General features: G+C 40.1%; 1 long non-coding RNA gene across 2 annotated transcripts; it reads right to left on the reverse strand.

The window, feature by feature from the left end:
* Positions 1 to 4,399: 4,399 nt before the first annotated feature.
* Positions 4,400 to 27,067, reverse strand: LOC308197238. 2 transcript variants are annotated; one of them, XR_013952692.1, is made up of 3 exons: positions 20,985 to 27,067; positions 12,885 to 17,458; positions 4,400 to 5,094 (listed from the first exon to the last, which is right to left on the reverse strand). It is a non-coding gene; the product is annotated as an uncharacterized lncRNA (long non-coding RNA). The 2 variants fall into 2 exon arrangements; XR_013952693.1 differs by lacking the exon at positions 20,985 to 27,067 and having other exon boundaries at positions 12,885 to 16,509; positions 17,347 to 17,460.
* Between the last annotated feature and the right edge of the window lie 717 nt (positions 27,068 to 27,784).

Here is a 27,784-nt window from a genome sequence, read left to right on the forward strand (position 1 = left end):
ATTCAAGGTTGTTCCTTTTGGCATATACCCTGCTCATTGCTTATCTCTAGAACGAAGCTGAACAGCAGTCCATTATGCTTCTCTTTGCAGAGCTCAGTGGGTAGGTATCATTTGCAACTGTAGGGAGGAGAAAAAAATGAGCACAGAAAGAAAAAGTCTGGAGCAGGAAACAGCGGTGTTGTTATGGGGGACAATTAAAACCTAATGCATGAGGCTATTCTTTAGAAAAAAAGCATGAAACAGACTGGGAGATCTGTCTGAGAAAATCTCTATTTCAACAGCCAGCTCGGGGCTTGTGCTAGTGATCACGTATACCAGAAAGGTGATGTGTTTCATGCTGAGCTTCCAGGTATTTGCTTTTATAATGCAACATCCTGAAAGATGAGCAGGCTGGACCAGAGTGAAGAGGGAGAGGGAACAGAAAGACAGCATTCACCTTCTGGTTTTTCCCTTCTTCAGCGTGGTTTGCCTGCATGGATCAAGTATCTCAGACGTGGTGGTGTTCTTTGCTGGGGCATCCCCTGGCACAGGCGGGCACCGAGGACCATGGCAGCAGCTCTGTTGGGGCAGGACCTGCAGGCCTGCACGGAGCTGGACCCTTTCCAGGACAAGGTGTTTTTCTGGCTGCTAGCAGGCTCCGGGTTTACCTGAAGGGCTGGCATGTTGCAGAAGAACAGGAGTATTACAGGTTTGAGGCAGAATGTAGTTATCTGCAAGGGGGGGGGGGTGACAATGTAGTGGTGAACTTGGGCTACGAGAGCCCCACTAGAGAGCTGTGGTGGAGCCCAGGGTTGAGGCAAGGAGGATGTGGCAGCCTCCCCAGGGTTACTCTCAGGGAGCCAAGGGGGAGAAACTGAAGCTTTCTATTTCAGCTGCCACGACAGGCTTTGAAAGACAGACAGGAAGGAAAAACTGCCTCGCATTCAAATGTGGAAAGTCCCCAGTGTCCAGAATGTGTCAGAAGGTAGTTCCTAGAGAACACAAGGGACAGGGGACTCCTTCTCATCCCAGTTTGCCCCAAGAAGCCCAGCAGCAAGAGCCAGAGAGTTTCTGTGCTTCCTGCACTGCTGTCAGTATTTGCATGCTTACCTTCCCCTCCACCATGAGATCAAGACCTATCACCCATGTGTGATCCTCTGGAAGTCAGGAGAGCAGGAGCAGCTGGAGCAGCAGGACCAGTCTTTCCCTGAGACTGGTCTGTAAGCAGGCAAACTGCAAGAGGCTGATATATTACAGGGTACCTTGCCCAAGGGAAAGTTTGTTTTGTTCCCTTTTAGCCAAATTAGTTTTTATTCCTAAAAGACATAGATTTCTCTCTCTTTTAAAATCTCTTTAAAATAAACGAGGTCCTTGCAGTCATGTTTTAGGTGTGGAAGTTGGTGACTGTGCTTTATTTAACAGATGTATACTTCTTTGTCTGTAGGCTGTGGATTTGCTACAGAGACTGAGAGCTGTGAGGTCACAAAGTGACTGTATATTAACTAAGGCTGTTGAGCGTTTCTGAGATTAAAGTCTCAAGAGTAATCAGTGTGCTGGTCAACGTGCTGATCTCCATGTGTCCAGCTTTGTTATGTACCACCTGTGAAATGGGAAACCAGGATTCTACAGTAATTATGACTGTTATTCAGGGAACTGGTTAGAAATTAAAGGTCATCTAGGAAACCAAAACCAAAAAAATCCAGCCTCAGAAAGAAAAGACACTGATGAAAACATCTTTCTAGGTCTAGGAAGTTGAAAAAAAAAACAATGCTAACTTTAATCTCCACAGAAACTTGACATAGGGGTTACAATGTATTTTGTGACTTTACTGGATTTTCCTGCTTGTTCCCAGCACAGAAAACAAATGCAAATCACTCTGGGGACAAGTAACCGTCAAAGGCTCCATTCCTTTCATTCCCTTTCTTGTCATTTCCCTTTCAAACCCCAATACTTGCTTTGCAGAGTTTATTATTAGCAGCTGTGCCTGAAACTGGGGAGAGTGTTGCAAGAGGAGAGCTATATATGTTTTTTGCTTCAGATAAAACATTGTCTCTTTCTTGGCGTTGAGTGTCTTGGAGCAACTTCGTTGTTTGGCTGCAGGGTGTGGGAGTGAAAAGGAGAAGGTAACCTCTGAAACCTTGGACAACCCTTTTAACTCCTAGGCTGCTCTGTATTCATCTCTGGGGCTGTTCAGCATCTCTCAAAGCTCTGTTGCTAATTTATGGAGGAGAGAGCAGTCAGTACAGATGTTTTCAGTATCTATTCTCATATCTATCTCATATTCACATCTAGAAATTTCTAGCTATGGGTTTGGAGATGTCCCTGTGCCACTATATTTAGGCATCATTTAAGCCTCTTCACTTACAGAGTAGTAAAGCAAGAATAATACTGAGATGGTCAGAAAGCCTCTTCTTCTCTTATTTAGTATGCCAGGTGGAATAGTCTCTATTAAGTTCCTATAAACTATTAACTCTTTTTCCACATTAAAAAAAAATAATAAAAACTGTCTTTACAACTTCCTGACAGATATTAAGACATGATAAAATGAAGATGGCTTCACACTATAATTAATTAGGACGTCTCTTTTAAGAGCAAAGTGGAGCAATGTAGTATTAGTGTTGATTTTATCAACTACTCTCTTCTCTAAGTGAAAAAGTCCCTGAAGATTTAAGAGAATATTTTTCGTGTGACAATATTTGGGGAGTCATGCTGCCTTAATTTAAGGTCTCTAAATGTCCAAGTCCCTCAAGACTGCATTGAGGACAGTCCCAGACCGAGGGTCAGAGTGATTCCGTACTATAACAAATTACGCTGTAAGAAGGAGGAATTAATGTAACCACAATGCCCATTTGATGGCTTGCTCTGGAGCCTATTAGATAAAATGAGCTTTGGACTAGTTCTTCATCCAGACTTCCTTTCTCAGGATTACTGTTACACATCATGCAAGTGTTTGTATTTCTCTCTTTCTTCTAATCAAGAACTAAGCTTACAAACCAGAATTTAGTAGGATTTTGGCCAACATGATCCATCCTAAGCAGCATGTCTTTGCACGAGGAAGTTTCAAATACTATTTTACTACTTTCAGCCACAAAAAAAAAAAAAAAAAAAATAGCTCCAGCCCTGTTTTTGTGTGTGGCCCACCAGTGTCAGGGCAGAACATGGAGGCAGGAATGAACAGAGTGCAGATCAGTGTTAGGCACGTTATATAGAGCTGGTATATGATTGCTGGTGGAGAAAGAAAGTCAAATATGGCATTCATTACCTCATTCACAGCCTGATATCAGTCTCAGTCTTTATCCTCAACTATTTGGCTTTTGCCACCCCCAGCCCTCATGACTCCATCCTCATAATGAATAATTCAATAAATATTTTAAAAACTCTAGCTATTATTGCCTGTTTAAATCTTCCTACTTTATGGTTTGTGGGGTTTTGAGGAATTGCTGACTGTCAGTTCTCTGTGGTAATTATAGGTCTCATATAAGGCACAGGGAAGAAAATAGTGTTTCTTGGTATAGCAAACAAACAATTCATTGAAACCGGTGTAACTGACAGACTGGAAAAATTATAATTACAGCAGTGGGTAGGAAAGGAGAAGAGACTAGTGAGTTCTTGAGGGATAGAAGCAGCAGAAAGAATGTAAAAGAAGAGGAATGCCAAAAGAATGTCATTATTGACATTCAATGGTGGAGAGATTGAGAGGCATTGAGGTAGACATGAAGGAATATGAGGATGGAGCAGCTATTGTTGGTACAGATTTGTGCAAAAAGAGAGAAATGCCAGCAAGGCTGGGAGGTGAACAAGGGCAAGAAGGCAGGGTTTGTATTTTAGCTTCAGGGAATAAGCAGTCAAAATGAGATATTCATGCTACGGCTGAGGGAAAAATATCAACAGAGCAGGGGAGTATAAAGGACAAGCAAGAAAGCAGTTCTGAAACAAAGCAGTATTGAAGTTCACCTTGCCCTCACCTAAAACGTTTTTGCCCTTCTCTTATTTGCAGACAAATCAGGAAAGTGAAGTGGTTGCCTCAGACCAACACTATGCGTAAAGGAGAGTGACACTGCATCCCCTCAGTGCCTGCAGCATCCCAAGGCACAGGACAACAGATGCTGCAATGTAAAAAGACCTTATGTAGCACTGTGCAACGCTCCAGTGTTCATGGGTCTTGAGACTTCTGCTCTAGTCCTGTGAAATGCTCTTACTTTCCTTGCCCACTTCCTCATGACATAGCTTTGAGCAAAAGGAATCAACTTTCTGTTTACATAGCTAGTAAAGATGGTTTCTAAATAGTTTCCAATGCCTGATAGATTTGTCATTTCAAGGACATCACAAAGTGCTGTTCCAAAAGTAACAAGCAGTTTCAAAGACAGAAAGGAACTTGGGAGTAGGTCCCTTTCCAAGAAACTTTCTAAGGCATTGCACATTTTCCTAGTTGATAATAACCTTCGCCATTCTCTGCAGTGGTAGGAGATTCTTATATGGGAACAGAAGATAGGTTAGGATTGGAACTATTCAGGAAAAAAAAAGAAAAAGAAAAAAGAAAGTGTAGGTGTTTCCTCCTCTTTTCTTTTTCCTCTCTATTTGACTTTCACTTGTTTGGTGAAACTGAATGGCAGAGGGAAGGGTTTCTCATTGTTGTGTCAGGAGATATCAATGAATTTAATTTCAATAATACTATCCTATGTGTATCCTTCAAGTGTGGTGAATGTGCCACTTATTTCCCATTATGCAAAGGGATGTTTTGATATTAAAAATGTTTTAAAATATTATTTTTACTTTTTAAAGATAATTTGGAAAAGCCAAGATAAATTGAAAATATTTTAAGTTGCTGAAAAAATAATCTAAAACTCTTCCTTTATCTTAGGAAGCTACAAACTAGTATTCAGTTTGTGGCAGGGAAATTGAAGGAAGTTATAATAAATAAAAGAATTATATATACATGAGTTAATTAGGTAAGAGTTAAAACATCTTTTTGTGAGAGACCTTAAGTCTCACAATACTCAGGGAACAGTGACACAATTAATATAGTATATTCCAGTCTCCAAACCTTTTCGTTGAAGCATCTCTCCAAAGGCTAAGGTGTCATGGGATGAACATGGGTGTTCTCTCTTGAATTAGCTGTCAAAAGATAAAAAAAAACAAATGAAGGAGGAAATGGACTGCTTTCTTGTGGAGAAGCCACCAGGGGAGTCGTGTTGCATCTGTGCTCATCAGCATATTTCTAAGTGGTCTGGAAAAGAAGCTGAAATTCAATGTTAATAATGTGACTGCATAGTTACGGAAAAAGCAAGCCCTTAACACTATGATGGGCTATGAAACTGAAATTACTATTCAAGAAAGAAACCATAGTGTTTTCATAAAATAGCCTGAGTTGGAAGGGACCTACAAGGATCATCACACTCATCTCATGGCTCCACACAGAACCACCCCAAAATAAAAACATTTATCTGAGGTCATTGTCCAAACACTTTAACTCTGATGGGCTAAGGACGATGATCCCTGCCCTGGGGAGACTGGTCCAGTGCCTGACCACCCTCTGGGTGCAGAACCTTTCCCTAACCCCCAGCCTGACCCTCCCCTGTCCCAGCTCCATGCCGTTCCCTCGGGTCCTGTCGCTGTCCCCAGAGAGCAGAGCTCAGCGCCTGCCCCTCCGCTCCCCTCGTGAGGGAGCTGCAGGCCGCCATGAGGCCTCCCCTCGGCCTGCTCTGCTCTAGGCTGAACAAACCAAGGGACCTCGGCTGGTCCTCATACCTCTTGCCCTCTAAACCTGTCACCACCTTCTTAGATCTCCTTTGGTCACTTTCTAATAGTTTTACGTTCTTCTTATATTATGGTGCCCAGAACTGGACACAGTGCTCAAGGTGAGGCTGTACCAGTGCACAGGGACAAGCACATCCCTCAGCTGGCTAGCAATGCTTTGCTCACACCCCAGGATATGGCTAACCCTTCTGGCTGCCAGGGCACACTCATATTGACTCATACTCATCTTACCATCAACCAGAACCCACAGACCCCTTTCTGCGGGGCTGCTCTCCAGGCTCTCATCCCCCTGTCTGTACGTATATCCAGAGTTGCCCCACCCCAGATACAGAGTCCAGCACTTGCTCCTGTTGAACATCATGTGGTTGGTGATTGCCCAGCCCTCTAATTTGTCAAGATCCCTCTATAAGGCCTCTCTTCACTCGAGGGAGTCAGTGTCTCCTCCCAGCTGAATATTGTCCACAAATGTACTTAGTACACATTCAAGTCCTGCATCCAACATTAAAGAGAACAAATTACTGATGTTCAGTCTGATTGTTTACAAACGACAAATTAAGTGGTATGAAGTATTAGAAAAAGATAACCAATGAAAGAATAGGACAAGAGAAGCGTCACTGTGGAATATTGTCTGAATATTCATTATAATATTTAACAGTCCCCCTATCTGAAAGAGGATGTATGCAACAGTACAAAGAAAAAGAGAAGGATGATCACAGATATCAAATGGTTTCTGTATACAGAGATATTAAATAGACTTGATCTCTTCAGCTGGAGAAAAAGGCTATTTTTACTCCAGGCTGAAGGCAAGACAAAAGGAGAGATGGTCTTGAAATAATTTGAACAGGTTCAGTGGAAGAAAGGTTTAACTACAACTATTAAACACGACAGAACAAATGAATCTTCCAACACAGAAAGTCTCCAAGTCTACATGGGAAACTGAAACTATACTGTTGGAAAGATGTCCCTACACATTCCTTTTCTGCTTCCTCCCTAGGTTTCTGCTACCTACCACACCTACAGGACTCTGACTGGAGTGACTCTTGATCTGATAGGGTACAGGTGCTGTTACTGTCCTCAACTTTTCATCTCACCCGCATTCCTCCTCCACACAACACCACTCTCTGGAAGCTAGAACACAAACAATAGAGTTAAAGCAGATTACATGTGTGAAAATGAAGAGAAACAGCACATTTTTCTGGGATTTGCAGATGCTGTGACAGGCTGCCTTAGTTAGGAAACGTCAGAACTGTAATCGTATTAATAGAATCATTTTCTTATGCATGTGGAAATGGAGATGATGTATCATTTACAAGTGAATGAGGATTCGATGTTGGTAACTGCTGGACTGCATAATATGGCCACAAAATGTTTCCATAATAATGAGTCCAGGAAATTATTGCACAGCTGTAACACAAGTGTAGGGGAGATTAGTAGAGACTTTCAATGGATTTTTAGGTTCTCCCTTTTTAAAAATACCTTTCATCCTCAATGCAGCCTGATTGCGTATGGCAGCCAGCATGAAGGCAAGAAGCAACTACAGCAAAGTTTTGCAGAGAAAATGTGAACATATGTGGATGTGCTGACATTGTAGCTCCAGGATGTAAAGAACTTCCAGAAGCTAAATCACATGAAGAATGACAGGATCATGATTTAGGCTTTACTCAAACAGAGTAGGAAATCTTCAGAAGAAATCATTTTCTCCCTGACCTATTTACTACAATATTTTTCTCATTCCCTTGGCTGTAGCAATTAGAGTTTGATTATAAGCAGACACAAAGAATCTGTGGAGTCATTTATTCTGCTGTGATGACTTGTGCTGTGTTTCTCCTACCTTCAGGTGGAGAAGCTAGCAGAAGGAAGCACATGGCCTGGGACACTAGTCCCAGATGACTGGGAAAAGGACATTGGGAAGGGATATGGCAGGTAGATCTGCCTTTATCTAGAAAATTTTATTTCCCTGCTTACTCAAAGCAAAAAAAAATTACTTCCCAAGACACATTTTCATTCATATGCAGTTTCCCCCCACCAAGTAACTGAAGTCTGGTCCAGGCTGAAGCAGTAGGTCCTCAGAGCCTTGTGAATTCCCTGGAATTTGTTCTTAGATGTCTACAAGGACAGGGGACATGTTAATAGGAGAGGCACACAAGATCCCATTTGATGTTTACAGGAAGAAGAAAAGAGGGTGTCATTATGAAGAGGTCCCAGTTTTGATATGCATTATGACCAGCTCTTCTAACCTACCAACACACCAACCCATATAAATTCCACAATACAGCTTTAGTGATAAGGTCTATACTAATTTGGTTATATCCTCAGCTGATATTAATCAAAACTGAATAGAGGATATACTCCAGCTGTGCAGATTTACTCTGGTGGAAGATTCAGGCCTGTGTTTTTTGCTTGGCTTTGGATTATGACATGTTAGATTTATTGGCTCATTTGCTACAGTAAATGAGAGTCTCTGGGCTGAGACGCATTCGATAGCAGCGTGGTGAATGGACTGGCTGAGGAGCGGGACAAGAATGAAGAGAGAACATTTGTTCTGAAATACAGAAGCCAGTCCTCATTCCTCTCCTAGTCCATCATTACTGCTTTCCACGTTGAGTGAAGATAATCTGCTTTGAGAGTTGAAATGAGCAAAGGCATTTTTTCCTTAAATGAAAAGTGTTGTAATGAAACAGATTTGACAGTCCATAGAGTTCACTATAGATCTTTGTTGAAGTGGACTAGCTGAATGGAAAAGGATTACCTAATTTTTGTGCTAAGAACTAATGTGTAAAGTGTGCAATGGATACACACAGATAGTTGTATAGGGCATGGCAGTGTTTGGTTTTACATTTACCTGCTGTCTTGTACTGAGATCTCTAGACATGAGCTGGCAATCATGAGACCTTAAGGAACTTGTGCCAGAGTGTAGGCTCCTTAAAATCGTACTTATGATTTTAAGTACGTGATAAATGAGTAAATATAGACAGATGAGACATGATGACTTTGTGTGTGACAATAATATAAAGCTGGTGAATGTGGTGATCGCATGTAACAAATGAGAAAAATATTTTTCTCATTTGATTTCTGACTCAGACCTTAAATTTTTCTTGGAATTTCACTAAAAAGTGGACACTTCAGTAAGGATGAAATCTGCCTCACAACAGAATTCATAGACTAAGTTTTACAGAAGATTTTAGAGCATCTACAGACAAGCAGTTTTTACCTTTTTACGTATAAAGCTCCTGGTACCATAAAATACAGCATCCTGGTATTTACAGTTGATGTGACAAACTGTTTTAGGGTATATGATAAATCTCTTTATCAAAGCTGTCTTTACGTGTTTACTTACAGTCATAAAGAGCAATGCTTGGAAATATATCCTCCTCAGTTCTCCCTGGAAAGGACAGTTTGTTCAGTATAATACTTGACGTTAGTGGTGGGATTTGGTTTTGGCTTATCAGCTTGTAATTAAGGGAGTTGTTAATGCTGATAAGGAATTTTGATCTCAATCTATAATCCATTATCAGTTTTAATGGACAAAAATGTGCTCAGCGGAAGAGAGAATACAAGCTGTCATGGTGTCAGATGCTTCACTGATGTGAGAGTGTGCAACCTAAGTCCATGGAGCAGCACTGACACAGAGGAGCTGGAGACCTGATGTGGCACTGACAGATGAGCTGTTAAACACTTCAGAGCAGCAGTGTAATTTTTGGCTTTCTTCTACTGTGAGTCTTCTCCACTATTTCTAGTAGTGGTTAATAGAAAATATCCTCAGTCAATATATGAGGTTCACAGTCTCAGTGTAAGTGATCCACGCATCCCTACAAGGGCCTCTGAGGCAAGATAATCTCACTAATCACCACTTCCAGATTGGACAGCAACTTCATACCTGACAATTGTTGCCTGGAGTGTGGCAAAGGCCAAGGAGGCTCCTTTGCTGACTGAAGGGATGGGAGCATAGCACAGTGACTGTTGAAATGAGGCAACTATCAACAAAGCACGGGGAAAAAAACACAGGGAAAGTCAGGTAGCCATCGCTACCCTGACACTAAGGAAGCCTAATCAATTGATGAGAAAGATCACTTGTTTGCTAATTGCAATTAGTTGAACAAACGCTGAGCAGGGTGACTTCCCTGACAGTTGGGAGACTACACTGTGGAGCCCATCCATCTCAGAAGCAGTTAATTAACTTTACTGCCTGTTCCCTCACATTCAAGGAGGAAATGAGTCCAGTTCTGTCTTTGTAACCTTTTACCTTTATTTATTTATTTTGTCATTACTTTGGCAGTGATTCAGTGGACACTCTCTGCCTTGCTTGCTGCATAATCACCTCTCAGATATGGTCATTACATGTTCCATGGGATTCAAAGGCCCTGTTTGCCTCCTTTGCTGTCTCAGGAACCGAGATGACTTTTCTTACCTTTTCCCACAGACAGTATGTGGAAGGAAAACACCATTGCCTACTGCTAGAGTTCAATGAAACTGCATGCTTGGGTTTTTCTTAGGGATTTTGCAGGGAGACAGACACTGTGGACGTAATTTTTCATCTTCCAAAGGAAGAATTGCTCAGCCTTTTCAAAATATTACAAAGAAAGTCATTCTAGATCACCAAGAAATTAATCAAATTGCTTTTCCTGTGACTTTTTTTCTCCCCCATTCTGTCCCCACATGTTTTCTAGTCCTTCTGTTGCTCTATGGCTTTTCAAATCCTTTGTACTTTCCAATCAGAACCACTAAGTTGCACCTTATGTTTGGCTTTTCAAAGCTAGCTAAATTTTTTGAATTTACAAATTGTGCAGACGACAATATTTCTATTTCAAGTATGCATTCTGCTCTTACTAGTTGAGAAAAATGACGAAGAAAAATCAAAATACTGAAAACTGATTGGAATAAATATTAGTAATAAATTTTAAGGAAAAAAATATCATTTACTCATTTCTAAAAAACTATTTACCAAATCTAACTTTCATCTTCCTGTAATCTTCACTAAAACCAACAGTTTCTCTCTCCCTCCCTCTCTGTCTTTTTTTTTTTTTTTCTTTCCTAGGAGGAGTGACCAACATATAAAATATACTACTACCATTAAGTGTCAAGATACCAGCCTGATGGTATACCAGCCTTGAAGAAGAAAACCCAAGGGGCAGAAGCCCAGGCCTGTCTCATGCTTCTTCTCAGCCACTGCTGTTAACACTGGTTCTTGCTAGCAGGGTTCCTGTTTAACACTGAAGTGGGTTGTCTGGAGAGGCGTGGAGTCTCTATCTTTGGAGATATTCAAGGACTGACAGGACAGAGTCCTGAGCAGCCTGCTGTAGCTGACCCTGCTCTGACTGGGGCCGGAGTAGATGATTTCCAGTGGTGCCTGCTAGCCTCAGCTATTCAGCAAGCGCATTGCAGAGGCAGCGTTTGCTAAGGAGGAGCATCACAAATGTGCGAACAGTTGGGCCTCACTCCAGGGTCTCAGTGTGCCCCACGCTCTCTCAGTGGATGTCCTCTGTAAGGGCCTGAAGCACAGAGAGCTGCATGGCTTTCCCAAGTAAGAAGCAAGAGGCATTGTGTGGAAGGGCAGAGAGCTGGACCTGCATTTCTAGAAGACCAGACCATCAGCCCTCCCTCCTTCTGGCTGTCCCTGGCTGCTCTGCATGGACCGATGTCCTCCTTTCAGTACTGGAGCATTATAATTCACAGACTGTGCTTGCTGCCAAACCTCTGGTGCCCTGAAAGGCTGTTTGTACCCAGTGGAACTGAAGAGAAATCACTCGACTACAAGTACATTAAGCACATGAACGGCTCTGACAAGAGGTAGAGCAATAATTTGTTTGGTAAGCTGGCTTATGCTTTATTGAATTCATTTACTGGCTGTCCAACAGCTCCATCAGGCGCTTTTGCAGCAGCCAGACATAGAGACATGATCTCCAGTCTAGAGTCAAGTCCAAAGGTCCTCCCCACTTCTTTCCTACAGCGGTAAAATGAAAATATCCTCAAGCAAGCAGAGGTGTCCTGCCACAGTCACTTACAGTATGTGCTGTGCAAACTAAACATTAGCAGCATTTCAGCAGAAGCAGCTAGGCGCAGCTGTGCCAAGCTTTAGCAGGTTAATGTGCTTTGGACATGTCTAAAGTGCTTAACAGTTTGATGTGGCAAGGGCAGAAAATACAATTTTAATCAAATCTGAGCATTGTTCTCTCTCCAGGTATAAAAGCTTCATGAATGCAACAACCTGTAATACCTCACATTCAGTTTTTTCATGCAGGTTGAATACAAATTGTAGCATGTCTTTAGCTACACTGATGTGGTAATAGAGACAGATTGTAAATTTACCATTGAAATACTGAAGAGGACATTTTGTCTTAATGACTTTGCAAAGTGGGAGAAACAAGTCATCAGTAGTCTACTTTTCTAAAGGGAAGCCTGAGAATACCAATTCAGTGTTGGCCACACATGTATAAAGCAATTATGGTAAATAAGCCATAATACAGAGAAATGTTAATCTATTTTGTGAGAGATAAGGCAAAGGTTGGCTGGCTTCTACGGGCTCAGCATTGCATTGCAACCTACACACTCAAAATGTATTGTATATAATAAATGGAGTGGGAATAGCTGATGAATATCACAAAACGGAGACACAGAGAGCTTTGCTGCACCACTGGATAATGTTTGGGTATTTGCTAGTGACAGATGGTAGGCTTTTTCATCCGTATCTCTGTGCCCTGGATGGAGGATTGTTTGATGACACACGAACAGTTACTGTCACTCTCTTCTTTGTCATCTTGTAGCATTCTTACAGCTTTGAGGGCCTTATGTGTTTAATCGTTTATGCAGGGATTTTATGAGGCAGGTGCTTAAGAGTGTGGTAGGAGGGAAGATAAAACAAATAAATTAAAGTCAGTTCCCGTTACTCTTAATCCCAGAAAAGGCACAGACTGACATCACTTAACTGCTCCTAAATGGCCTGGGTCTTGTATCACTGTTGGAGCTGACGACACTTGTGGTGTTAACTGATAGCATGCAGAGGCCAAATGAAGGAACACACCAACCAACCAAAGGAACAAAACCATGTATGGACAAATTCCCTCCTCTGTGGATGCCAGTGGGAAGGCACAACATGCGTCGAATACCAGAAAATTAATTATGAACTGAAATACCCTTCAGACCAGTCTTACATTGTTCTGATGCCCAGGCCAGAGGTTGCAAGAGGCTGGAGGTGACTGAAGGTGACTGGAGGTCTCTCTTCATAATGGTTTAGCTCCGAGAGGCGTGCACCCCACCAAGGGCACTCTGGTAGCAGGGTACTCGTGGGGCTGCATCCACACCGGTCTCAGCCCCTTTCTCCTGACTGATGGCTCCAGCTTGTTGCTGAGAAGTCTTCTGAACACTTCTTCAGCTGCATTTTAAAGGAGAGAGAGAGGAAAAATAAATAAATAAAAAAATAACCCAAGAAGGGTAAGCGCTTCTACTTGGGAGAAAATGAGGGCTTGCAAAACAGCCCAGGCTAAGGTGGATGGGGACATGTTAATACTGAGCTTTGCTTTCAACCCCTTCTTCCACCACAGACAGGTGATCCCAGGCCTCTCGGCAGCCTGACTCTCTGAGACCTCTTTCTGTAGCATGACTGTATTCCTACAAACTGGGCTCTGGGTCCTGCTCCTACTTCGTGCTATGGAATTAAGATCCAAGTCCTTACTATTGCACAGCTCTATCATCCCTTCACAGGTAACTGCACTCTGTTGGTGGTCTGCAGGTGGTCTATTGCATTTTCTTCTGAGAGCAAATCAATACATCAGGAGAGCTGCTCCATCGCGTCCTTCAAGTGCTTCAACCGCCAAGAGGCATAAGGCTGCCCTCTCTGCAGAAGCCTGAGATAAAACAATTCCAGCTTTGATTAGTTGAGGCTAAAGCATGAGTCAACAAATATTAGACAATGTTTCTTTTAAACCTGTAGTTTTTGCCTCCCCATTTGTCAGTATGTCTTTGTATGTTCCCAGAGGAATTTGGTCTTATTTGATGAAATATCTCGTGGCTGGACTGTCTCCAAACATCAACTGTAAGCCTGAATAATTATCAAGGAGATCATCACAATTCATAATAAGTCGTGTGCTAATTACATGTACCCTATGAGTATTTTCCTCTCATTTGTCTTGTGAGTGCTCATTTTGCAGATTAATAATGAACATGACAAATGCAAGTGAAACCAGTGTTGTGGACTATCAAATTAAGGCATGGGGGGATTGGGCTCTTAATTAAAACTACTATTTGCTTGGAATTACAAATGGTACTCATCTTGCTTCCAGAAAAGGCTATTTATTAAAAATGCATTATTCCCAGGAGAAAAGGCACTGAGGCACTCTTAACACCAAAAGAATCACTTAGTATTGAAAACTCTTTCATATCCACACTGAATTGAATAGTTTATGAAAAATATCAGCTTGTTAGACTTGAAGGCCATTTCTCTCTTTCTCCCTCTCTCTTTCATGTAGGCAAGTGTAAATAAGCTTTTGTCTTTTGTCTGATCCAAAAAACTCGGGTCTGTGGTTTTCTCTCCCCAGTTGGGCTTGGACTAGAGTTTCTCACTAAAACTGTCAGTGAGCCTCACAATAACTTTTTGTAGTCAAGAGGTACAATAAAGGTGGTTGTGAATGGTCATCTGTCAGAAGTAACTGTTTTGGTCACTGACAGCTTCATGGGCTACATGAGACTCTGCAGTCTGGAAGTGAAAAATGGTTTACTTATATTTTCAAAAGAGCATCTCATCACCTCTCACAAGCTAAAAACCCAGCATTTTTGGTTCTGAGACAAGAAAAGATGTGGATTAGCAATGTGTGCTGTGACATCTCTGGATTTTAAGCTAGAAGCTAGTGCTGCAGCAGCCAATGTTTCAGAGAAATAAGTTCTTTCTTTTGGGCATCAAAATTCAGCTGGCTCTGGGGTTTATAGTTTGATTGGGAATGGATTCCTTTTGGTTAGATGGAGGTGTATAAGCAATTAGCTTTTGCAGCGCTAACTTTATGTCAGAAAAGCAATCCTGATCCTATAAATTCTATTCAAAATCCCACCACTCTTAATTTCCTTTCTATACTGCTTTTCTGGTCACCATTTGCTTCATTCTTTATGATAGCTTAGTTAAGTTTCTAATGAATATGCTGGTTTCAGTAAAATATCTTGTGTTCCTCTAAAAAGCCTCACATTAAACTACTATAGAGCTGTGTTTCCCTGGCAATTCCCCCTCCTCCAGTAAGCTAACTAACCTTAGTGCTAAAATCAAAAAATCATTTCCAACAGGGAACAATTTCTCTCTCATTTAAAACTCCGGGATTTTAGAAATAAGGAAGATGAAGATGATCTCTTGTGGAATGGCTCTAAAAAGTGCCTTCTCCCATTTTTAGCCCTTTTCATACCCCAAAAGAGCTAATTACAACCCATGTAATTACTTGCTTATTAGTTCGTGACTCCGTGACTCAGGTGCCATCTCCCATTAGTCAGCATGACCTCCCATGCATTTACATCACAATGGCATGAAATTGTAATTGCAAGTAACTTTAAAGTCATAGGGCTTCTCTCTTGAAACAACAGTTTTGCCCATCAAAGTGACTTTCATTCAGTTTGTCAAAACACATAGTAACAAACTGATTGGAAGGTACCCTACTACCTGATTACCAAAACACGTGTAACTTTTATAGAAAAGGTAGGTCGTTCAGGTATCTTACTACCCTAGAAACCTCCAGAGATGTTATTTTTGGGGGCCACCACCTTTCTAAATATAGATTCTTCTTTAACTAATGCAAGTATATTTGCTAAAATGAAAACTTCCACAGAAAACAACATTTGGTTCATGTCACCTTCTGTTCATTCATCAGAGGACCCAAACCAAACCATCAATTCTCTACTAGATCTTTCAGTGCTGATCAATTCTGCTGCTAGTGGCTGACTGGCTTCAGGACCTGCCCTTGTTACAGTGCTTTTCTGTATTTCTGCTTTCCCACTTCATTTCTGCAAAGCAGAGGAGAAATTCTTAAACAAAATTTGCAGAACTGCAACTCTCTAACATTGCCGCCAAATGTCTTTCTTTTCTTATGGTACCAATCTGAATACAGAATAGGCAGTGAGTTTGCTGACACACATACTTAAATCAGAATAATTTTTCTTTGCAGTATGTTTGTTTTTATGACCTTGCTTACATATTTATAGAGCTCAGTTTTTCTGAGGGAGAGACTTGTTTATGTTTGCTCATGCAACAGCTGTACTTTGTCTTTTAAAAAGACAGTATAGTCCTTACCCCTGGCTATTTTTAAACTACCTAAGTCTCATTCGTCATCTAAAAATAAGTTTCTGATATCCACATGTAAAATACATATAAGCATGACATGACCAAATATGGTGGCATAAAGGGGTTCATATCAGGCCTTTGGCTTCTTCTATAGTGACAATAATGATTTTATAATTAAAACACGGCAAAATTATAAACTGATCCTGTGCTTCCTGTTTGCAAAACACCATGAGCAGAATTTAGTGCTTTTTTGCAAATAGAGTCTGAGCACAGAGCCTTCTCCCAGCATTGTTCAGACAATAATTGTTTTAACTCCCTGAAAGGATCCATAGAATCATAGAATATCCCAAGTTGGAAGGGACCCATAAGGAACATGGACTCAAACACCTGGCTCCACAGAGAACCACCCAGAAATCAAACCTTACGTCTGAGAACATTGGCAAATGCTTCTTGAACTCTGACAGGCTTCATAGTACAACCTCTTTCCTGGGGAGCCTATTCCAGTGCCTGGTTTATCATAACTTCTGTACAGAAAGAAAGTCCGTTAGTTTGAATTTTGAAGGGAAAAATAATGTTAGAATGTAAAATGAAAATTCTGATCCTCACAAATAACCACAAAAGATCATTAAAACATTATTGTTATTATTTTTTAGTCATGCTTTCTAATCAGTTTTTTTTCTTTTTTTTTCTTTTTTTTTTCTTTTCTTTTTTTTTTTCTTTTCTTTTTTCTTTTTTTCCTTTAAAGGCAATCCCAAAACATCTAGGCCATCTGACTCCCAAGGCTTTAAGGTTTCTTCTTCCTTATTGACCTTAACTAATTCCTGGAGAGCATTGTTCGGGTTGCCTGAACTGAACATGGGGCTCTACCACCAGGGAAGAAACATACTGCAGCCTGGGAGCCTTCAGGTCTCTTGAGAATTTAGGGCTGTCAGGCTCAGAGGAGAGACTCTGGGGTCCTTGACTGATCAGACCCAAAGCAATCCCCATAAAGGAGCAGACACGGACCTTGGCTATCCAGGCTTTCTTGAAATAAGCATGCCAAGCTGGTTAAAAGAAAATGGCAAGGGTCAGTTAACATTCAGACAGATGAACTACATAGGCTTCAGAAAAGGTTTATATTTTGATTAACTTGGCATTTCTTTGACAAAAACAAACAAAAAAAAAACCACAACAGAACAGAAAAGGTTTTCAAAGGACATGTCCTTATCAAATCAGTATCTGTCACAGTTTAAAAGAATGCCACAAGCAGTAGACTTAAGAGGGTCTGGCTTCTTACCAATTTGTGTCTCACAAATGATCACCTTTGTGGCCTTAATCATTTAAAGTAAGGAGTATACTGGTGGTTGGAGCCTCTTTCTTACCTTTCCTCCTGGGCTATGCTTCTCACAAGTCTAGGAGACCTTTGAGACAACTGCCTTTCTTTAGAATCAATAGACTGTTTCATTCCAGTGTTACTGGGGAAAGACGGTCAGGCTGGAATTCACAAAGACACAAAGTGCAGCCCAGCATATTACTAAATCAGACAGCCTTTGGTTATAGAGTCTACCGTACAGACATTTACCAATACATACTTCCCTCCCCATTTACCTCCCTTCCTCCTCATGCTGTTCTTCTGTAGTTAGCTGGAAACGTCAGGTTCAGTGTGATGCACAAAACAGAATATTAAAATCAAATTAGCAAGAACATGAAGCCACCTAATATTCTAGGGCTTAATCATTAAGGCCCCCATGCAGCTGTTTAGCTTTAGAAGCAGTCAGAGCCTATTGATCTGATGAACTGAGCAGGAATATGTGTCATTGTTTTAAAAAAAGCTTCAAGAAATATTTCTGTATGACAGGGCGTAGATGGTAAAGAGATATTTTTAGTGTAATGTTTGAGTGCATTGCGAGTCTGCTTGCATTCCTCCAGAAAAGAATGAGTCATTACACCCAGATAATATATGCAATAAATTTAACTTCCTTTTCTGCTCATGCAATGCTATAAAGCAAAACAGAGTTCCCTAAGATGCTTTCTTCACTGGAGCTCATTCTTCACTGAGACCCTATTTTTTTTTTTTTTTAGTTTAGTATTTCTGTTACCCCCTGTACCAAGTTAACATTTAATAACATTTAATAACATTAACACTCTTCCCTTGTGTGATAAACATGCAGCACAGATTTCAGGTGGAGTACTGCACCCCACAAAACTTTGAACTCCCCTTTGCATTTTACATATCTTATGCACCTTTTAAAGCTTCTCTTTAGCTTCCCTTTCACTGTTTTCCTGTCTCTATTTAGGTTAGCACACCCAGTGCTGCCTGTTTAGGTCACTAACAGCTCTATCCCTCCAAACTTCCTCTGTCAGTGTTTTACGAGCATCTACAATAAGAAAGTTCTGGCATCACAGTTGTGTCCTACTGTAATAAATAATAAACACTCCTTTGTTGTTCCTTTCTGCAAGCTGCGGATATGTCTGACATTTTCTTAAATATTCAATGTTTCACTTAGACAAACAAGAAAAGCTTCAAGGGCATTGTTATCTCATTGTCATGGAAAAGGTTCTGCCTGGATGACAATATGAAAGGCCATTGTATGACATGGCTTCCCACAAAACAGAAGAAACAAAGTTCTGTGGTTTCAGCTCAGCATGTGAAATTTTCAACAACATTAGAGGGCTTTCTGCAGCAGCAGTCTTCATAAGTGAATATATATGCACACAATTATAAGAATACATTTTGAACTTCGTGGTGGGATGGATGACCTAGTATTACAAGGCAGCTCCTAAGAGAAAACTTTTGTAGTGGGAACTTTGTGATGTTTATTGAAATGTAAGTACATTTTTTCCTTAATTCATGGCAGAGATGGTTCTTGTGTGCAGCATGTTTTGTTGAAAAAATAAAGTCAAATTATATTTTCACATAGTTCAAAACTGAGCGGTTCAGATGTCAAATGATTTCATGCAATTCAAAACAGAGATCATCCCTATTGTTCTTGCTTATATTATCGTATGAACCCTGTTGTGATTATATAAGGTATTTTTAGTGCTTAGTCTAGCAATGGTATTGCAAGAAAAAAGCTTTATACAGACTGCATTATTCAGCTGGGATAAAGGGGCATAAAGAGTGTTCAGAAAATCACTTGCTAGGGGAGCTAGGTAGAGATTCCCAGAGCATTGGCTTATCTAAATGAACAACTTGTTTAGTAACCCTAACATAAAGACCGTGGGACATGAAGACTTCACAGAAACAATGGTATCCAAAGATGGGAGAAAGGTCCGTTCAGAAGCTACAGACAGTGATCTGTTATGGTGATTAATGATTTTTACATATATACAAATTTATATTGTAAGGAATCCTTACAATGTAAGGGGTCAGAAGGAACCGTTTCATCACCGTGCCTGTGTTCTGTAGGAACCTCCTACAGTGTCACCTGCAACTTATGTTTGACTGGAAAATTTTCCAAAAAGCTACTCTACGTAGAAGTACATTAAGACCATTTTGTATTTTGCCTTTACTGGTGACCTGAAATTTAGGATCTTGTATTTTAGATGTTTATAAGTGTCCCAAAAGTGGAGCTTATACAGATTACAGAATGGCCTATTTTATGATGGTTATGACAGACTTTTTTTTTTTTGTATTGAACGTTCAGAACTTTACGGGAAAGTGACAAGAAAGGAAAGAAGCCTTGTGTAATGACTGTATTTTTTTTTTTTATTTTTTATTTTCATTAATAATTGTAAAATGTGGAAAAAAAGCTAGTGAGGTTTGTAATGTGGTGGAAGGAAAGCTGGCATATGGGAAGACCTTTGCTCTGTCAGCTGTAATGTTGCTCACCTGAGGCAAAGAGAATAAAAATCTAGGGTCAATAAATTGACCTTGATTTTGTTCCAGTGACGAACTCATCACAGACATTAATTTGACAATGTTCTAGTTCCTGCTTCTGATTGAAGGTTTTAGGTGGGACAGTGTCACAGGCCTTTGACAGTCGAAACATAGAGCATCTCAGCTACTGGGAGAAAAGCTTCTGCATTTCATTAAATGGCTTTGAAAGCATGATGGAAAATTGAGCAGTATGAAGAGATTGCAAATGCCAATGGAGGTATTTACACCAGGTTTCTAGGCTCCACTTTAAATTCAGCTCCTGGCCTACCAACGCTTGGCATTTTCTTTGAGCAGCACAAATCTGAGAAGAGGAAAGGAATGTGAATGATCCCATTAGCCCAGATCTCATAGCTCTTATGCTTTTGGGACTTCAGAAATTGACAGTATTTGTTGATAAAAAGCCTGAGAGATCAGCTAGGACAGTAAGTTACTGTTAAGAAACAGCTTACTTATTTGGTTAATTTGCTGCAACTGGGTTGCCTGTAGGAGTGTATGTGGATTTTATGCACATCTGCATAAATTTTTTTCACTGCCCCATGCAATTTGAACTGAATATGCATGTCATTCCACACCCCTTGAATGGCATTCAATGCTCCTTAGTAATGAAAAAACTATTTGCCTTTTCAGAGGCGCAGCAGCAGGAAATGTATTCTAAACTCATTTCATGTAGTTTGTGGAATTACTCAGGTCTCTTTCCAGCTGGAAGCTGGTTGGCAAGCACACAGCAGCTTCTAGCCTCTCTCATACATAGCCCTGTGCAGCTCATCTGAGTAGGCTATTAAATATGAAAAGTCAACCTGTAAATGAGGATGGATTGGCTGCGGATGCTATTCAGTTTGTGCTGCCAGCACGCGCTACGTGCCATCCCTGCAAGGGTCACAGCTCGCTGCCATAAAAGAGAACGATGTCTCGGAGAGGTCACAGCACAGGATACAGTGGAACATATGTGCTGGGTGATACTCCTCATTGACCATCCTGTAGAGGTAAAAGCAAACACTCTCCTGCCTTACAATAGGCATATGCTAAGCACAGAAGACTCAAAGTCCTGAAGCTTCTAGCTCCATAACACAGTCTTTGCCTGGCCAAGAAGAGCTGAACACTTAGAGACAAGAAATGGAGAGTCTCAGAGTATCAACTCACCGTGCTCCAAGAAGCTTCAGAGGCTGGATGTACAGATTGGTCCCAGGAAGCAATGTCAGCTTCAGTAGTATTTGCTGCTTCATTTCATCCCGTCATCAGGGATTTCAATTACTCAGTGTTTCCCATGCCAGCACAGCCCTGTTTCCAGTTTGAGACCCACACAATTCTAGTATTTGGCTTTTGCACTTGGCTTGATGGCCAGAACTTGGCCACATGTATCTCATATTTTTCCTAGTTCCCCTAAACAGCAGCCAGGGAATTTCTATTATATTTCCTGAGGGAAATTCCAGTATAACCAAAATACAATGCACTGTGATTTTCTGTGCATTTCTTATTCTGTCTTTTAAGTGTCCACCTTATGTTGCAAAATAAATTTGAAAATGTTCCCAAAGGGTTAATATTTTTATAGAAGTGTTTTGTTATAGAATTTAACTAGTCAACAAACTGCCTGTAGCCACCAAAACATCTGCTATAGATGCCCTGAGAGCCATCTATAAACAGATAACATTCCCATCTGCAAGGTGTGGATTATAGACACTATTTACGTTAAAGCCACGTATTTAAAGACTAAAGAGACTAATCTTTACTCAGGAGCTACTGCACTGAGTTACAAGGAACAGTTGGTTCTCTAGTACAGAAAGGACACTACTCAACAATCCATGTACATGTTAAAGAGCAGCACTTGGGAGAAAGAGGAACAGTCTTTTTTGCTGTTTTGAGGGGTTGAATGCACATAGCATTCATCACCCAGTATAGAATTTGCCTAGGATGACAAACTTAAAACAGCAACACCACTTTGCTTCTCAAGAAAAGCATATCACACAGTCTCAAGTGACCACCCTAGTCTGGGTGCTCCTGCCAACACAGGACATCTGCTCATAAACAACTCAATTTCTTGGCAAAGATAGTTTTGGCCTCACTGCAGATAACTCCTGTCACTGAGCAAAAAAGTTGAGTTAGAACTAAAGTTCAACCTGTAATGTAAAATCTAAACCCAGGTTGTGATTATCCCAATGGAGATTGGGTTTTACAGTTAGTGACCACCTCTTGCAACACAACTCTGGGCAAATGTGAAGTTTGATTTATTTACTAATGGAAGGATACAGGACATACCATGATAACTGCAAATACCAAAGTATCTGGAGGCATTCTGTGGGTCAGGGATAAGAAAAGAAACAATATATACAGCACTCAGAATGGCCATGAAATTTCCCTCCCTTAGACTCTGTTCCAGTTACGTCAGGAATAAAAATCAATATCTAAGTTGGTCTAAGTTTTGTTTTGTACTTATTGAAATATATCACTATGTATTTTTTGGCTAAAGAAAATGGTTTTTTGAGGGGTGCAGGAGAGTGGGAGGGTGTTTGTTAGCAGCATTTCTGCCTTTAAACAAAAGCTATTGCCATGGGGTGGTTTTAGTGGATGAAATATACTTGTCTCATCTCTTAAATGGTTTATGTTGGAAACTTAGAAATGATTTTAATTCTTGGAATAAAAGTTGGTAGAACATTCCTAATTCACTATTCAGTCTGACATTTTTGAGTCACATTAGGAGCATTAGGCACCCCCATTCACAAGCCTTATGTACATCAGAGAGAAGACCTATGCTTGGGTCTTCTTACCTTGAAGAATTTAAAAGATAACTGTCCTTTGTTCTTCGATTCTTTTCAGCTCAGCTGCTCAGCTTTTGGGATGGATTCCATCCCCCCCCCCCCCCAACGCACACACACTTGCACTATGTTTAGTATCACTTCTTGCACTATGTTTAATATCACTTAAGCTCACAGCTTTCAGCAGAGTTGCTCTTGAGTTTCTCTGACATGATTGCATGGAAAGATCTGACTGAAGTCATTGTGAAGACGCTTCATTATCATTAAGAGATCATGGTAATCAGCGGAGGTTCATGAGGACTGGAAGAAAGCAAATGTCACTCTTATAAAGACGGGAAGGAATGAAGACACAAGGAACTACAGGCTGGTCAACCTCACCTTAACCTCTGGAAAGGTGACAGGCAAAAATGATCAGAGAAAGCTATTTTCAAACATATTAATTAGAAGAAGGTGATTGAGAGCGGTCAGCAAGCATTTGTAAAGTAACAACTTCTTACCTAACTAAACTTCTTACCTAACTTCTTAACTAACTCTGTGATTCTGTAAGCTTGAGACTGAAGATGAAAACTGATCCAGCTCCTTTTACCTGACAAATTCCAAGCTGCTGCCTCTCATAATTCTCTACTTGGAAATTTACTAACTAAGTAACGGATGGACTATGGATTGCATTTAGTTATGTCTGCATTTAATTTATTAAATAACTCAATAAGAACTCTAATTAGAAGAACAACTCAAATTTCCAGGTTCAGGCAGGAAAATGTAAATCTTTAGTTCAGAAAATAGCCCAAGAGCTTCCAGTTAGTACTTTCCTAACAGTCCAAACTTGGTGACTGTCCTTGTTAGTATGGCCTCCAGTCTAATAAGACTGCATTAATCTGTAGTCTAATAGGCCAAGGAAAAAAGGTACACACAGGTCAGTGCAGTGTTCCAGAAATCAGTTTGTTGGTCTGTCAATTAGAACACATCAAGTTACTTGAAATTTCACTTCACATAGTATTGTCACAAAACAAGCAATCCCCCAAAACAAAAACACCCCCCCCCCCCACCTAATCACCACCACAAGTTGTGTTTCAATACATCCTCCTAAGCTATTGAAAAAAAAAAAAAAGGTGTCTGGACTTATCTGTTGATTTTTTTCTTCAGTTCTGATGATATTGTAATAGCGACGTCCTTTTAGCAACACTCTGCTTTTGTCAAGACTGTGTCATCATGTTTCAGGAATATAGTCTATCTTTCTTGATGACGTGGGTGAAATAAACGGATATCCAGCACTGATTTCAAAGGAAACAGGACAAGGTCCCAGCAGTAAGAAGTTAAAAGGGAAATAGTGAATTATGTGTTATATCATTGCTTGTATAATTTGCATTGAAAATGTGAGATATTAAACACAAAAAAGCAGCTGCCTGGCAGAGATCTATTGCATGCTTGCTCTTAATACCCTGTGAATCAGAGTGCATATATTAATGTTCGGGAATTGAAACTCTCTTAATACCCTGGTGGGATTAGTTGGATTGCTGGTGGGTGAACGTGTATCAGTGCATGTGTATGTCTGAAACATTTCTTACTCACTTCCTTCTCTCAGACACATCAGGGAATAATTTCTTCTCCTTCCATGTCTATCAGGTGGGAAAAATATACCATTATCTTCCATTTTATTACAAATAAAATAATCACCAACTTACAGTTCTGGAATATCAATTGCCTCTCTAAATAATAAAGAAAGCCTAATGATGATTAATGGTATTTGAAAGCCTGTATCATAAACCTGTTAAACATACTTGACACTGTATGTTCAATTGTAATACTACCCCCCCCCCCCGCCCCCCCCGTATGCCCTCACAAGACATTTTACTGAATATTTTTAATTTAGGGGGATGGGGAAATAAAATAAAATAAAATGAAATAAAAAAATCAACAAGTGAACAACACTAGCTGCCCCAGGAAGAATAGTTACAGAAGTTCAACATAGTGTATGAGCCCTGACTTAAAAAGCTGGTGAGTATTCATCACTTTATTCCTTCTTTTTCAATAATATTCATCAATTTGCCAAAGAACTTTCTATTTATAGCATTCATCTGTTGTTGATATGGACCTCTGACTCATAATGGTCTTAATACAATTATTAGGATAACTGAATACTTTTGTTTGTGTTACATAAAGCCCTGAACTGTGCACTTAGTTAGGTACCTTACTTAGATTGTTGTCAGAAGACAGGGTGAGGTGGATACTGAGCATCAAAGCTGAGTCCCAACAGAAGCAGGGCAGTGAAGAGGATGCAGAAGCACAGAATGTTCACAGCCCCTGAGGGAGTTACTTGTAAGAGTGATTTATGAGTGGAAATAGCAGAAGAGTGATGGAATAAAAGGCATGAGCACTAAAGATGGATATGGTGACAGTCTTGGGTTTTGAAATGTGACAAGGTTAAGGAGATAATTCAAGGTCTACATGTTTGAAAAATATATTTTACAGACAAATGAAAAGGACAGACTGTTAGTGTCCAGAAAGAGTGAGACCAGGACAGTAAGGCAAAGGGTGACAGAGAGTGACAAAAAGATGAGACAACATGCTGGTAGAAAGGACAGAAGCATTCTGGAGAGACACAGCAAAGAAAGGAAGAGAGTATAACGTACAGATAGAGAGGAACACTGATTCTTTTTGACATTAGAAGAAATTAAATCTGTGGGATCATGATCTCCTTGTCTGGGAGGAATCAGAACACGTGTTCCCAGTGTCAGAGATCATATAAACTATCTAATGGGAATAGAGATAAGACAACATACAATCTTGTGATTGCAGTTCGTATTGGGGCAAATGATGCCAATCTCATACTAGAATGGATCAAAGTTAACTGCAAACTGTGGTCCTAGAGAGATGGTCCTGGGTGATTTTTTAACTCTATAGAATGAACAAAAAGACCAGGAAGATTAACAGGTGGCTCCTAGATTTAATAATCTGAAGCTTTAAGATGTTGGCCAGCAGGAAGCATTCATGGGGAGAGGACTGTAGGTAGATGGACTCCACTGAAATCCAAGCAAAGCTGGTAGAATTGATTGTTTCCACCAAATAGAAGATTTTCAGGACTTCTTTAAAACTACAGAAAAGAAATCACAAATGTAGTAACAGTTAGGAGTATCAGCATATATAAAAAAAAGTTAGAGAAATGAAATTCTAATAGGGAGGAGAGAAGTTATTTGGACAACAGTTTTAAATGAAAGAATCTGGTTGAGAAATTGAATGTGTTTAGAGAAATTAATATAAGATTCTTGTACCTTATTGCAAAGGAACTGGGCAGCAGAGTAGAAGGGACTGGACTGAGCTAGACTGATTAATGTAGGAAATAAAAGTAGCTATAGAAGGCAAACAGAACAGATCTCGGAAAACAGTTGTCTTCTGCAGAGTTACTAAAAGACCTACAATGTTCGAAGGAGATAGAAATAAATATGAAGTGATTTGAGAGACTCAGTAAAAGGAAGAGTAATATAATCACAGGAAAATGTAGGTTTGAAGAGATGTCTGGAGGTCTCTAGTCCACCCTCCTGCTCAAAGCAGAGCTAACTTCAAAGTCAGATCAGATGGTTCAGGTTTTATTCAGCTGAATTCTGAAACTTTCCAAGGATGCAGATTTCACCACCTCTCTGAAGACACTCTGCTGGAGTTGCATATGTGGCTTTGTAAAGACACCCAAGGTCAGAACTGTTTACAACTTGAAAGTTCTTTGATATTTCTTAGACAGATGTTACTAGGAAATATCTCATTCTAACAGACAAAACTTCCAGATTAGAAACTCAGCACAAATGTCACTAGCAACATTAAAGACTACATAGATTTCTTTACTGAATTCTGAAGAAATCAAACAGGACTGGAAGCATTTTATCATAACATATCTTGAGTTGGAAGAGACCCATAAAAATCATATCCAACTCATGGCTCCACACAGGACCACTTAAAAAAATCAGACCCTATGTCTGAAAATATCGCCCAGATGTTTCTCAAACTCCAGCAGGCTTGGTGCTGTGACAACTTCCATGGGGAACCTGTTCCAGTGGCCAACCACCCTCTCAGTGAAAAACCTTTTCCAAACACCCATCCTGATACAGCTTCATGTCATTCCCTCCACTTCTATCTGGTCTTTTAATTTAAATAGATTATGCATAACATTTTAGGGAAAGGTGCTGATTTAAATAGTCTTGGATAGTGTGATCAAAGAGTGAACATTAAACGGAAAAAATTTAAATGTAAATGCAATAAAAGATGCAAAGTTCCTCATAGTGGGAAGCCTTGCCAGTTTGCAGACTGATGCTGCTGGAGTGCGTGTATAGGATTGTCTCACAGAGAGCCCAGAGATTCTGTGATACAGGAACCAGCAGGAGAGTTTACATTAAGATGTTCAAAAGTAGAAAGCCAGGCTTTCTACTATTGAAACAGGCTTTTACAACCAATGCTTTTGATGCAGATAAATAGTCGTCACCCCCCCACCCCCCCAATGCTTATTAGATACATTATTGTGTTAGCTGGCATTGCTGAAAGGTGGTGAAGCAATTTATTAAACTGAGGAGAATATTTCATAGATTGCATTTGATGGATGTTGGCATTTCCCAACAGTTTTAACAAAGCAACTCCAAAGTTGACATTCATTTTTATCTTTTGAATGGATGATAGGACATATCATTCATATGAAATAATCAAAGAGAAGATGCGATTTACCACAGTGAAGAAAATGGTCCCTTATGATCTGTGTCAGATGTGCTGAAAAACTGGAGCTAAACTGAAAGGTGATGATAATGCATGTGACAGAAAAGCACGAACAACAGATGTTTTCACAGTTGAAAAACAATATGTATAGGTCTTAATTCAGTATTTATTATCTGGGGTTATTAACCTACAGTCCGTCAAATGAAGAGTTTGCTGCACTAAATATGAAAAATTATATGAAGCTGTGTGTACATCTGACGAACAAGAGCCTTATCCGAAAGAAAAATGGCATGAAACTTGCTCCTCCAGCATCCAATGGGCAGTTCTCTGTCCCAGATCTGTCCCAGATCTGTTCCCAGATCTGTCCCAGATCTTTGGATTGACTATTTATGGTTAAAAAGAATTGTTGTCAATAACAATGGCTGAAAAAGATCTGGATTAAGGCTAAAACTTGATAGGTTCTTTTTTTTTTTTTTCCCTTTTTTTTTCCTTTTTTTT

The sequence above is a fragment of the Anser brachyrhynchus genome (assembly GCF_964034855.1).
Source record: "Anser brachyrhynchus genome assembly, chromosome: 6".
Taxonomy (NCBI): Eukaryota; Metazoa; Chordata; class Aves; order Anseriformes; family Anatidae; genus Anser; species Anser brachyrhynchus.